General features: G+C 40.1%; 1 protein-coding gene across 1 annotated transcript in view; it reads left to right on the forward strand.

The window, feature by feature from the left end:
- Positions 1-14,654, forward strand: part of LOC131138773 (GDNF family receptor alpha-4-like) — a 36,266-nt gene that overhangs the window by 4,280 nt on the left and 17,332 nt on the right. The gene's annotated exons all lie outside the window — the stretch shown is intronic.

Below are 14,654 nucleotides of genomic sequence, written 5' to 3' on the forward strand. Positions count from 1 at the left end.
TATAATAGATTTTTCTGAAGCAAACAGAAGAGCGTGTCCTCCTTAATTCTTTCTTCATGAATGTATGCTCATCCACCAGGGCGAGTGCCAGGCTGGCTATATCTGTTGACTCATAAAGCTGTGGTGCGTAAAATTTACTGGCTCGTATGCTCAGTGCTAGCTTTTTCAAAACATCCTCCGCCATGTCTTTAGTGTGCTGAGAAACTATTTTTTTTGATGAAGGCATGGTCTGTATAGTTTTTCATGCATTAATTGCTGCAAAAAAAAAAAAAAATCAGCGCAAAGTCAGCGCATCCAGTCAAGAAAGAAATGACAGGCTCATAGCTCAGAAAATGCACTAATTAGTCACAGCGCCATGGAAGAAGACCCGCTCTTATTTAGCACATATTAATTTTCTATGCTGCTTGTCCTCACCAGGGTCATGGGGGTCTGCTGGACTCACTTTGGGGGGGACTGGTCACCAGCCAGGGTGACATACAGGACGTAGGTCACATATAAACAACCACTAACACTGACTTCATACCTTTGGACAATTTAGAGTATTAACATACTCATATTTTTGGAATGGGGGAGGAAGCCGGGACACACACAGGGACAACATGCTAACTCCTCAAAGATAGGCCCAACCTTAGTCACGAACCCACGATCTTATGACTGTGTGGCGAACATGCTAACCACTAGGCCACAATGAGTGACAGTTGTCACTTAAGACGTTAAGTCTTAAGACGCATTTTGCACAAACCTCAGTTCAGATTTAAAGAGGACCTTTTATGCAAATTTTTCGAGCCTTTTTATTGAGTTGTGGTCTCCTATAGAGCAGCTACACACAATAACCCGCACAGAAAACTTTTTACATTTTCCAGAATCTGCACCTATTCCAGCAGTGTTTGTGCTTCCCGCCAAAACTGTCTGTTTTAATTTATTCCACTCAAGGCCCGCCTCCAGGCATGCCCACTCCTCTGTGACTGGTCACACACCCAAAGTGCTTCCTAACTATGAACCATATAACGAAGTCCACCCCTCTGTGACATCACAAAGGGGCAGTTTTACCACGCCTTTTGAAACTGAGCCTTTTGAGCAATCACAAACTTCTCTCAGGGCTCACTTCCAAAAGCACAAACCTCATTATCTGAAACTTTGGCATAGTAAAACGAGAATACAACATTGCAATTACATTCATAGGTCAGAGAAGTGGAAAAAGCATAATTAGAACTCAACTGGAGTCTTTATTGAAAACTTGTTATCTGCCTGCCTCTCCTCTCTCTTAAGCACCACTACTTGATAATCACTGATTATAGACTTTTTTGTTTTTGTTTTACTATTAAGTTGATAGGTGGGATTTTTTTTTTACATGAAATTGTATGACATTCGCTTCAGCAGTGTAGTGCATCAGTGGTGACTTACTCTACACTTTGTCCCGTGAACCGAGCTCTGGTTCGATTTCTGTTATGAGGAACTTTGTTCCGGTTAGTTGGTGAAGCCACTTTAGTAAGGAGTTGCATCATTTCTTTTTACACTGTTCGTCTGTTGAGAATGTTAAATGCGTCACAGTGGTTAACTTCTTTTTACACTCATATTACCATTTTAAAATGTTCCAACATTACTAGTACAGGGCAGCACAGCGGTCGAGTGGTTAGCGCGCAGACCTCACAGCTAGGAGACCAGGGTTCAATTCCACACTCGACCATCTCTGTGAGGAGTTTGCATGTTCTCCCCGTGCATGCGTGGGTTTTCTCCGGGTACTCCGGTTTCCTCCCACATTCCAAAAACATGCTATGTTAATTGGTGACTCCAAATTGTCCATAGGTATGAATGTGAGTGTGAATGGTTGTTTGTCTATATGTGCCCTGTGATTGGCTGGCGACCAGTCCAGGGTGTACCCCGCCTCTCGCCCGAAGACATCTGGGATAGGCTCCAGCAACCCCTGCGACCCTCATGAGGAAAAGCGGTAGAAAATGAATGAATTAATTACTAGTACAGTTAACAAAGATTTTATGATGGTGACAGTTTGACTCAGGAACAGATTATTTAAGTGCGACACTCGACTGTAGAGGTTCTAGTGTAGTTGACACAAATGTTCCAAAGTGCTTTGCATTTTGATTGCGAGTTTCACACATCAATTCAGTTTGCCAAGCAGGATATCTCTCTCTGCCAAGAACCATATGGCACATCACATTTTGGCAGTGCACTGTGGAGGAGCCTGAAGTATTAAGAGAGCTGCAGGAGAAAACCCCAACTGTTAAATGTGACATGTGGCGCAGGCTCCTGAAGGGCAGACGAGGAATGATGTGGCAATGCGGTGCATGGGCACAGTTCATCAAAACAACACACTGGTCCATGTAGCGCTGGCGCGAAGGCAATTGTTGATTCTGAGCGTTGTCTGCTGCCGCGTGTGTGAGGCTGCACGACTCTGCTCATGGTGTCTGGGCTTTAGCTGTCTCGGTGGGCTCTGTGCATGAAAACTGATTAGAGCGAGTGCAACTGTGCTGTACCTTTTCAAGACCCACTCACTCAGAAATACAATTTTCTTTGCTTGCACAAATTGAGGAGTAAATAGCATATAATTTCTCCACCAGCGATAAGGACCATAAAAAAAGTTTTGAAGGACATTTGCAGAGTCTTCCTAATATACTGCATGTGTTCTTTCATTACTTCCTGTATTGTTGATGGAAATCAATCACTAGACGGAAGAGACTACCATTTTACAGATGTGGACTGCAAACTGTTATTTAGCATTGGGACATTCTGGACATTCACTACTCAAATATTCCGTTTTTGGATACATTTTCAGGGTGAAAATAACCATTGCACTAGAATATACGTTTATAGTGGAATGATTTGACCTTCTCTAAACTTTGGAATTTACATGTCCAACTGTTCAATGTTTTACGACTGTTTGCACAACTTGCTGTTTTCTAGCAAAATTCACAACAGGTGTATGTTGAAATTTTTGTGATTTGTGAAGCTCTGTGGCTACTTCCCTGCAAGAACATCCTCTTTGAAGCCAATGAAGGTACTATTGATCAATTCATTGTTATGGTCGATTCATGGATCATATCTGTTAAGTATGCCTCTTTGTGGAAGCGGGGCCACACAGAGTGCTTGCAGTTGGCAAGCAGGTGCAAATATGAATAAAGGCACAACAGCGATAGTTAACCCCAATGCCACAGTTCCAGTGTGGGTGTGCATCAAAGCCTTCCTTCCGACAGTCAACGCTTGGTGCGCAAAATGGTGCGCTTTCACTCATGTCGCGGCCTGTGGTCAAACTTTTAATTCACAGGAAGCAGTGATGTCTATAGTGTCCCTCCTGAGCTGCCATAGTGTTGTATTCAAGCACATGTTACAATGGAAAAGGATGGCTACCATCTAAATTCACACAAGTCGTGCATTATTTTACACAGCTCAAATATGACCCCATACAATAGTTCAACAATACAAGTCACAACTGTGTGTGTATAAAGTGTCGGAGTACTTACTGTTTCCCAGCATGCTTTGGTGTTTTTTGCATTTTTTGTAAATGGCTGAAAAGCACATAGAGACCCCATACATGTATTAGTTGGTTGATATTCTGCATTATACGTTGGTAGTGTCTTGTCTGTTTTATCCATATATTGCGTTTCTGTGTGTAGTTGTTGTGGTGTGTGAGCTGGTGACACCCACGATTCATCGCTAATATGGTATGCCTCACACAGGTACATGACACAATGATCTTTGAATATAATCTTAATGATATATATATTTTTTTTAATGTCAAAATTATAGGATATTGGTCGATAATAAATAGCACAATTATCGAACAGCAAAATGAGTTACCGTGACAGGCCTAGTTCCAGGCGCTATATTACAATACAATATAATATGGTAGAATAACTGCCAGTGTACAGAAACCGAGGCTCAATTTAGGTGGTAACTTCAGTCAAAAACTGAATCATATGGAAACAGTGGCGTTTGAAAGCCTGCAAACCAAGTGAGTCAGAGATTTTTTTTTTCCTGTCACTCACATACCCAAGCACCTGTGAGAGATGCAGATGCTTGAAAAAAAGTGTCTCAAAGGTTGGGCAGGTTTGCATACAACAGAGGAGGAGCTAAGAGGCTAATTTCAAGATGAGGGTGATCATCATTAAATAGCCATGCAGCAGCTAAGAAATGTGATATCTTATTTTTTTTATCGCAACCAACCATTTGTTAATTCACTTTATATGCGTGAAATGAGCCACAGGTTATATTTATGTGCGGTATTTAGTACTTACACTTTGAGTGGAGTGGGGACATTAGGAACCTCTTTCAAATAAACATAATGAGGAGGCGAAGCAAGGGAGCTGTCTGGATTTATGGTCCATGGTGTCACACTAGTTGGGGGGCCAACGATGGTTGCTGACTGTATGGGGTCAGTGGCTGAAAGACAAAAGTGGACACAGTTCCTGACGGATGGTGAGCACATGATTGGGTCCCCCCCAGATGAGATTGCTTGTCCTTGGCAGATGGGTCAATTTCAGTATCTATGGCTTTGACCTAATTGTCTCCAAAATCAATTTGGCCACAATGTCCTTCTCTCAGGTGTTATGTTCGAGGGCAGTCAGGCAATCCACAACATTAAGAAGCTCATTACATCCCTCGCCGTACACTGGGCCCATGCCGGGGCCCTTTGTTCTGTCAAGCTGACGGCTGAAAACATCCAAAGAAAGCAAACAAAGTCAGACTTTCAAGCGCCCTGGTTTATAGCCAAAGATTTTGTGCAGTAAAAGCAACTTGTGTACTGCCTACTTTCTTTTTCAAAACTTCAATCAGTATGTTTACTCTGATGTACAACACTCTATACACTTACTTCATCTTTCATTCTTTGCTGATATAGTTAATCTTCAAACAGCTAAAATAATGCATAAGGCTAAAAACAACTAACTACCTAAAAATGTAATCCAATACTTGAGAAATATGATCTCAGGGAAGAACTAAATTTGAAACACTTATATGTTAGGACTACGTTAAAAAGCCATAGCATTTCAGTATGTGGAATCAAACTATGGAATGGATTGAGTAAGGACCTCAAACAATGCACAACGATGAGCCAATTCAAGAAACAATACAAGCAGTTGATGTTTGCTAAATACAAGGATGAAGAGTCTTGAACCAGTCATGATGTGCTATACATATCACTATATTGACACTTACTATGGTACACATTATGTCATTGTATGGTCATATCACCTTGTACTTCGGTACGAGGTACATTATTAAAAAAAAAACAAAAAAAAACCTTAAACTGTATTATGGAAAGCAGGAAGTGAACAAATGTAACAGTTACTGATTGTAAAAGTACCAGATGGATTTAATAAGCTTTGCTTCTTCCTACTCCTTTTGGACATGTGGAACTGTGAACTGATTATGTGATGCACTCAATTGTAATCTGATGCATGTTCAAATGAAATAAAACCATTACCATTAACATTCATAATGAGAAAATAGGAACGCTTTTACTGTATGAAAAACGACTTGTAAAGTTTCTTGACAAAAAAAAAGAAAAAGATTCAGCTTGACTGAGGATGCCTATGGCAATCGCAGCAATCTTCCTGGCTAAGCATATGTTTAATGTTAAAAGATGTTGGAGGACAATGAGCTGATTGGTGGAGAAACTCAGTAGAAAGGGCTGCATCAGCAAGGACTAACACAAGCCTTAATTATGGCTGATTAACCAACTGTGTCCTTCTTAAGGAAACAACTCTGTCCAGGGGCGAGTGCTGCACAAGTGCCAGAATACACAATTAATTCATTCATTAATTCACTTGCGCCTCTTAACACATAGTGCAAAGCCTTTGCACACTCACTAAAAGTGATGGTGCCGTGTTTTTAAATCCCTAATACCGTGGGGAATAAATGCATTTTAATTGTTGGCATGACATGAGGGTCAGTCATTTGCTGATTGGAAAGAACTTGGACTTCTATCTACTAGACCTCCCTGTCATTGGCCATCTGCTCAGCCCAATCTCTTTTGGAATGCGTCTTTTTAATTTACTGTCTTGAATCACATCCAAAATTGAACATTTTGGCAGGGAAGTAGTCAACACACATTGTTGTACTGATGCCTGCTTGCTGCTTTCCAGTATATCCTCTTCATTGGACAGGTCAATTAGTGTCCGTACATGAACATTCCATTAGCCATGCAGTAATGGGGGTGCTTAATATATTGCTTTCATTTATAAGATAGTCCAGGAGTGTCAAACATACGGCCCGCGGGCCGGAACCGGCCCCCAAGGAGGTTCGATCAGGCCCGCAGGATAATTTGAAAGTGGAAAAAATGCATAAAAGACATGGAATTAATATTTTTAATTTGCTGCAATTCATGGATTATCCGCTAAGGGGCGCACTCTTTCCATCAGAGTAGAAGACAAGCCGCATCACTGAGACAGACTGACGGTATCAATGCGCCATCTGCTGCTTGTTACGACGTTGTTAATACCTTGGTCTCTACCTCTCCGCTACACCCTCATTAGCCAAAATGTCGTTATCCAAACGGAGAAAAGTAGATAAGGAGTGTAGAATTTTCAAAGAAAAATGGACCACGTCCTATTTATTTACAGAGATGCACGGAAAACCTTTGTGCTTGGTGTGTTTGCAACAAGTTTCGGTATTGAAGGAATATAATATTCGACGCCACTACGAGACTCATCACAGCGAAAAATATGACGGCTTACTGTTTGCATTGAAAGAATACAGCTCTGTGAAGATGAATCCTTACTGTGGTGATTTAAAAAATGTGCACTTTAATGTTAGTCAGCAGCTTCAAAACAAAAAACAAAACAAAAAAAGTTGTGTGATGGAATTCTACTGTTCATACAACTCCATACATTTTCAGTATATATTATATGTGTATGTATGTTTCATGTCCCCGCCCTCGGCCATCTCTGTGTGGAGTTTGCATGTTCTTCCCGTGCATGCGTGGGTTTTCTCCGGGTACTCCGGTTTCCTCCCACATTCCAAAAACATGCTAGGTTAATTGGCGGCTCCAAATTGTCCATAGGTATGAATGCGAGTGTGAATGGTTGTTTGTCTATATGTGCCCTGTGATTGGCTGGCGACCAGTCCAGGGTGTACCCCGCCTCTCGCCCGAAGACAGCTGGGATAGGCTCCAGCACCCCCGCGACCCTCGTGAGGAAAAAGCGGTAGAAAATGAATGAATGAATGTATGTTTCATGTATGAAGTTTACAGATTTACAGGACAGGCGAACACTTTCTTCATTACACATTTAAAATCACTCTCCTTAGTTTGTAAGGTGTACGCAGGGATTACATTTAGATTTTATATGCGTATGTGTAAGTGGTTTAAAAATCCCTTTCTTTAAAAGTCTCATTTAATCTTAAAGTGCATTACTATATTTTTCAGTACCAATCAGTGGGATCAGTTGCAATGCATATTTGTGAATGATAAAAGTAAATTGCACATTTGTCTAAGGAAATATGAGGTGTTTCATGAAATGTTTTGTAAAAGGATAGTTCATTAAATTTCAATATTTTCCTAATGTTCTTGTGCTTCTTTACACCAAAACAAAGGAAAGACATGATATTTTGGTTATTTATAGCAGAGTATGGTATCATTTTAATGGTCCGGCCCACTTGACATCTCCCTAGGCCGTATGTGGCCCACGATGCGAAATGAGTTTGACACCCCTGAGATAGTCCATGAAGTAATTAACTGCTGGACATTTTACATCCAGCCTTCAAAGACTGTATGTATTATTATCTAGGCTCTCTTATATGTGATGTGATATTGTGGAACCTCCCCCGGGCTACTAGGGCTGCAATATGGGCTACAAATTCGCAATCTGATTTCAACCAATACAAAAGGTAAGGCAAGTTTATTTATAGAGGACAATTTGTACACAAGGTAATTCAAAGTGCTACACAGAAAAGAAGGGTAGAATCACTTCATAAAATCATTCCGTAAAACATAAAATCATTACATGAAAGTTAAAAAAAAATATTCTATAAGAGTGCAGATAGAGTACTTGGTCATTTCTGCCTGGATTTGAACATTGCCAAAGTTGAGGATTGGCACACATCGTCTGGAAGACTGTTCCAGATTTTGGCAGCATAAAACGGAAATGCGGCCTGACGGTGTTTAGTCCTGATTCTGGGCACCCACAGGACACCATTTGCTGAGATTCTCTCTGAGAGTCCGAGACGGTCCATGTGGCTCTAACATGTCACAGATGTACTTTAGTTCAAGACCAAGAAAAGACTTGTCCACAAGCAGAGACCTGAGTAAGAGACTACTATGTAGAGATGAAGCTTTAAGGCAGGGGTCTCAAACCTCAAACTCAATTTTCTTGGGGGCCACTGGAGCTAGGGTCTGGGTGAGACTGGGCCGCATTAGTTTTTCCCAAAAAAAACCCAACAAAAAACGCATTTATTAAAAACAGAAAAAGGAATAAACTTGGCTTTGTTCCGATTTTCTACAATAAAAGCTCTGATAAAACATTCCACTCTTCTCAAATATCTTACTTTTTATTTTTCTACACAAAATAAGATGAAAAATAAATAAACAAATCAAGAATAAAGAAAATCAATCAATCAGTAATACATAAATAAATATAATAATAATAATAAAATGGCAAATAATAAAAACTTAAGAAACCACATATAGTTGGTGGGTAGACAAATTATTTTTTTCAGATTATAATTAACAAAGCATTATTAGAGCCCTGTAGACATGACAAAACACGACTATAGTCACATTTATACTCTTTTTATTTACAACATATTGCGCAACTGCAGGGTCTTGAGACACATGCTAACTCGCAAACTAGAGAGCTAGCGACCTAAACGGTAGCCTTCAAGTTATTTCCTTTAAACTTAAATAGCCAAAAACTTACCACTTCCACACGGATAGGGAGGATAACTATTAACAGTTATTTAACCTTTAACATGAACATTAATCAAACGTAATAATTTTTTCTGGGTACATGATACCATACAGCATCCATATCAAACTTGCGCGGGCCGCACTAACTTTAAACTTTCATATCAAGGCGGGGGCCTCAAACTAGTGTCATGCGGGCCACATTTGGCCCGCGGGCCGCATGTTTGAGACCCCTGCTTTAAGGCATATCGGAACAGATTTGCCGCGTTGATGCTTCAGTGAAAATCAACATAAAGGACATCTCGTGGAAAAGTGAAGTCTATGTCAAGCTGTGTCACTAAAAGAAGTGAAACACAGGTCGCAGACAAACTCACCAACGCTCTCATTAGAAGCCAACATTGTATGTTTGCTTGGTGGTTATTATATTCACAAGTTAGCACGAAAATAACCCAGCAAGGCACTGACAGCCACCAGTCTGAGGTCTAACACAAGCTTCTAGGCTTAGGACTCATTTGAGCATCTCTACTAATTCTAGTCAGGACTCGAGCAGCAGCATTCTGGATGTCCTGCAGCTGTTTTACAGCTCCTTTAGAAAGCCCGGTGGGGCCGTTACAGCAGTCTATTCTGTTAGAGACAAAGGCATGGATTAGTCTCTCTAAATCTGGCTTAGGCAATGTTTTGTAGGTGGTAAAAGTTAATGATGTTGTTGATTTAATGTGGCTGTTAAATGTTAATGTTTCACGTAAGGATTGTGAATGATGAAGAAATGTGCAGGTCAGATCTGAGTCCATTATTAAACCTAGATTTCTTACCTAATGATTAGGTTTTAGAGAAAGAGTCTTAATGTGGACACATTGCAGCTGCGTATTAGCTGGCCTAAAGGAAGCATGTACATATTGAACAATAGAGCTCTAAGGATTGACCCCTGGGGAATCCCACATTTCATAGTCATTTGGTCTGAGACACAGTTGCCAATTCAAACAAAAGACTTCCTGTCCTCCATACAACACTTGAACCAGTTTAGAGCAGATTCCTACACAGTTTACTAACCTCTGTAATAAGATCACATGGTCAACTGTGTCAAAATCAGCGCTCAAGTCTAGCAGAACTGAGACTTTGCCTGCATCTGTGTTCATTCTTGTCACCTTCATCAGAGCTGTCTCAATGCTGTAGTGGGGCCTAAATCCCGATTGGAAAGTATCAAACACATTGTTAGCGAAGAGAAAGTCGTAAGCCATTGGGCTCAACCAGGGGTCTCAAACATGCGGCCCACGGGCCAAATGTGGCCTGCAGGACACTAGTTTGAGGCCCCCGCCTTGATATGAAAGTTTAATGTTAGTGCGGCCCGCGCACGTTTGATATAGATGATGTATGGTATCATGTACCCAGAAAAAATTATTACGTTTGATTAATGTTCATGTTAAAGGTTAAATAATTGTTAATAGTTATCCTCCCTATCCGTGTGGAAGTGGTAAGTCTTTGGCTATTTAAGTTTAAAGGAAATAACTTGAAGGCTAACGTTTAGGTCGCTAGCTCTCTAGTTTGCGAGTTAGCATGTGTCTCAAGACCCTGCAATTGCGCAATATGTTGTAAATAAAAAGAGTATAATTGTGACTCTAGTCGTGTTTTGTCATGTCTACAGGGCTCTAATAATGCTTTGTTAATTTTAATCTGAAAAAAATAATTTGTCTACCCACCAACTATATGTGGTTTCTTAAGTTTTTATTATTTGCTGTTTTATTATTATTATTATATTTATTTATTACTGATTGATTGATTTTCTTTATTCTTGATTTATTTATTTTTCATCTTATTTTGTGCAGAAAAATAAAAATTAAGATATGTTTCATCAGAGCTTTTCTTGTAGAAAATCGGAACCAAAGCACTGAAAAAGTTTGTATATTTTTCTATTTTATGCGTTTTTTTTTTTGTTGGGAAAACCTGATGCTGCCCAGCCTTGCCCAGACCCTAGCTCCAGTGGCCCCCAGGTAAATTGAGTTTGAGACCCCTGGTATAACCCTTTTCTAAGATTTTTCCCAAGAATGATATGAGTTTAATTTGAATCGAAAATTGACATTCATCATCAGTCATCATTTCAACAAACCTTTCAGACATTACCTGATAGGACTGAATTATCAAAAGTGTCAATATTTTGTTTCAGAATCAATTTTTCGAGCATAAAGAGCTGGTATTTGATGCATTGATATTCCAGTAGTGTTCCGCACATCACAAATGATCCCTGCAAACGCCAACCACCATACAATTTTGATGCAGTATTGGATGTGATTGTGCATATGTACCTAATGCTGTGTCCATATGCTCGCACTTCTGCCACCTCAGCTCGCCTCGCCCTTCCGTTGCCGCCTCAAATCCTGTGACTTCAATGCAACAGGAATATCTTTCTTTCACACTCCCTCCCATCTCTCCCACCAGACTTCCCACTCCTCCGTCACGCTCTCCTCTCATCTCCAATTACTGGCCAGCAGCGTGGATGGTCGGCCATCCATCCCACGCCTTTGAATGGCTAGGAGATAAATTGGCCACAGCCAATCACTTCCCTGTGAACGTTGGCGCGTGGTCCTCTCATGAACGCTGTTAACCTTCATCATCTTTTCCTGCGCACATCGTATTAATCACCCCAGTGAGAAATCAATAGAGTGTATTATAGCGCACATATCACAGTAATTCATCTCCAGTTCTTCTTCAAGCACACACTGCACTGTTGCCTCAAGAGTTGAGTTAAACAATGAGTGCAAGTGAACAGTCAGGCACTTGTGGTGTTTTCATAGATTTAACGCAGTCGCTTTGTGTGAGTGTTGAAATAATCGAAGAATCCTACTGTTTGGATAAGATAAGCATTGTCTTTATGAGACTATGATCGTTTTCCCACCTCAGCCTGTGGCGTCACGGCAGGTTTCCTGCAGCGACAATAAAGCGTAGCCTCTGTTCATGATATATTTCATGCGTGAGCGAGACGTGGACCTCATGCGGCGTCTGGGATTACCAAACGTGCAGCAAGCAGAATGGGATGGCAGCTGCGCTTTGCACCGCTGGTCGGCAGCAGCTTAATCAAAGTGTGTGACCGATCCAACCACAGTGCTCTGTATTTGTGTGTAATCTATATGTTAATGCATGTGAGAAAACATGCATTGGAGGACGAGCACAGACACCGATGTCACAGATAGACATTTCTTTACTCATAGTTTAAACGTGATTTCACTTGTGCTTGCTCATTGCTTCTTTTAGGTATACCTGCACAATCTCATGAGGTCAAGAGCTGTTTCAAAAATCAGCAATGATAATAATAGATGTTATTCATTTAACAAAATTTTGTCAAAATTTTTGTATATATTTCCGTGTACTGTACCATTCTGCAAAATCAAGTGCCCAAACAAAGCACCCTGCATTTTCCTGACTCACTGCATTTTTTTAATGACTATGACTGCTAAATAACTCATCATGGGGCCAAACAAAGTTGTGCGTGGCAGCAATTTGATAAAGAAGGCGAAAAACACTACTGAATGCTGTCTCACGGGAAGTCCACTTCAACAATAACTTCTATCTTGGTCTGTCATAATATTGTCTTTAAAAAAAAACATGTCAAGATTATCATTGAAATACCATTGTGTCATGTCACATTTGAACCACTAGATGATACTCAGGTGCAATACACCTATGTGAGGCACAGTATACTAGTTACAGATCGCGGCACGCCACCAACAGTCCTCCTGGTGTCAAAAGAACTTCACACGGAATAGGTGAATAAAAACAGACAAGACACTACCAACGTATAATGCAGAATATTAAAACACGTGTGATTTCTAACCTTGTACTTCCTGACCTGCACCATTTTGCGCTGTTTCTTTTAATATTTTTGCGATCAAACAGCTGTTGGGAGGACACTGGAACCGTGGCATTCGGCTTCCAAACTATCGCCTTTGGGCTAACTGCTAGGACACAGTGTACTTTCTTTGGTGTTCATTTCATACAGAGTCAATGCGCATAGACACATGCAGAGTGTCATCCAGCCTGTGTACCACAGAGAGACTAACAGATAGAGCAGACCCGAGGGCTCATAATTACCAACCTATTTTTTTTAATAATTTGACAAATCAATATATCCATTATTGTGACAGGTCTAGTTCTTTTCTACATGCATTATTTTCAATTTTTTTGTTAATATGTTTAGGTGTCTGGAACAGATTAATAGAATTTTTCATATGGGAAAAATGGCCTCGTTTTTCGCACGCCTTGGTTATCATCAAACCTTTCGGAAGAAATTAATAACAAAACTGAGGTGCCAATGTTGTGTAGCTGTTTCTAATATCGTAGAAAATAAGGTGGAAATACCTCTCAGTATTAGATCTCATTATATAGGCATTCCCAATGTTAGTGTACAGTACCAGCCATACTGTTGGACATACTTTTTCGTATTATTGAATGATAAAATGTCCAAATGTTTGACTGGTACAGTCTATCTGAGTGGGCACCCTATTTGAAAGGTTTGCGGGCCCAGGTTAAAGTGGTGAATGTATGTTTATTGCACAATGGAATTGGAAATGGGACTGCAATGAAAAGTAATGTTTAATTTAGTGGCCTCAATGACAACAGAAAACTGTAAAACACCAGCTGGAAAACTCGAAGCCATGAAGCCATGCATCAGGAGTTATTTAAACAAACATAAAACAGAAGTTATCTTTGTAACTCTGAATCTGCTTTTCAAAATGACTGTGCACTCCAGATGTGATTCATTCACGCCATAACTTGCCTGTGTGTTAACTCAAATGTGGCCATAAGCAGCAGGACAAGAAAACAACAATAATGACCTAGTATGAAGATGATACCTTTTTCTCAGTAGATGATAGAATTAATTAACTCTGGCAGAGAGGTATTTATTTAAAATGATCTTTGTTATTGTGGTTGTAGTTTGCAGTGTTTTGGGACTGCACTGCAACTGTTTTTAATGATGCAGTGAATAATGTACAACCTATTGTTAAATTAATATTGTGGAAGCTGGGAAAAAATACTTTTCAGTCCTCATTTATATGGATTTCAGATTGTTTATGCATGTAAAATTATTTTGAAAAAAACAACCTATAAAACATTTATTGTTAATATTTTGGGTTTTTCGCACTGACTAATTGGATTTTCATGATTTCTTATGGGAAAAAAATGGATTCACTCAATGCCTGCTTCGGTTAGAGTCTGAACCTCTGGAATGAATTAGTGACTCTACGAGAGGTTGAACTGTGTATACAATCTGAATATTATAATCTATGTAAAGGCATAATTGAAGACAGAAAGCAGAGATGCAGATGCTGAGGTTCTCATTGGGAGTGACCAGGATGGATACGATCAGGAACAAGTACATCAGAGGGACATTACATGTTAGAGGTCTTGGAGATAAAGTCAGAGAGGCCAGACTGAGATGGTTGGGACATGTCCAGAGGAGAGATAGTGAATATATTGGTAGAAGGATGCTGCGTTTAGAGCTGCCAGGTAGGAGATGTAGAGGAAGACCAAAGAGGAGGTTTATGGATGTAGTGAAGGAGGACATGAGGGTAGTTGGTGAGAGAGACAGATGCAGAAGACAGGGTTGGATGGAGGAGATTGATATGCTGTGGCGACCCCTGAAGGGAAAAGCCCAAAGAGAAAGAAGAAGAAGAAGTAAAGGCAAAATTGTTGTCTACATAGAATGAGTACAATGTTTTCCAGGAGATTAAATTTTTTCACAGATGCTACAGCCATGATCAATATTATGCAAACAGATCTAGATTAGGCTTTGTGACAACATCCTTTT

Source organism: Doryrhamphus excisus, chromosome 11, assembly GCF_030265055.1.
Source record: "Doryrhamphus excisus isolate RoL2022-K1 chromosome 11, RoL_Dexc_1.0, whole genome shotgun sequence".
Lineage (NCBI taxonomy): Eukaryota > Metazoa > Chordata > Actinopteri > Syngnathiformes > Syngnathidae > Doryrhamphus > Doryrhamphus excisus.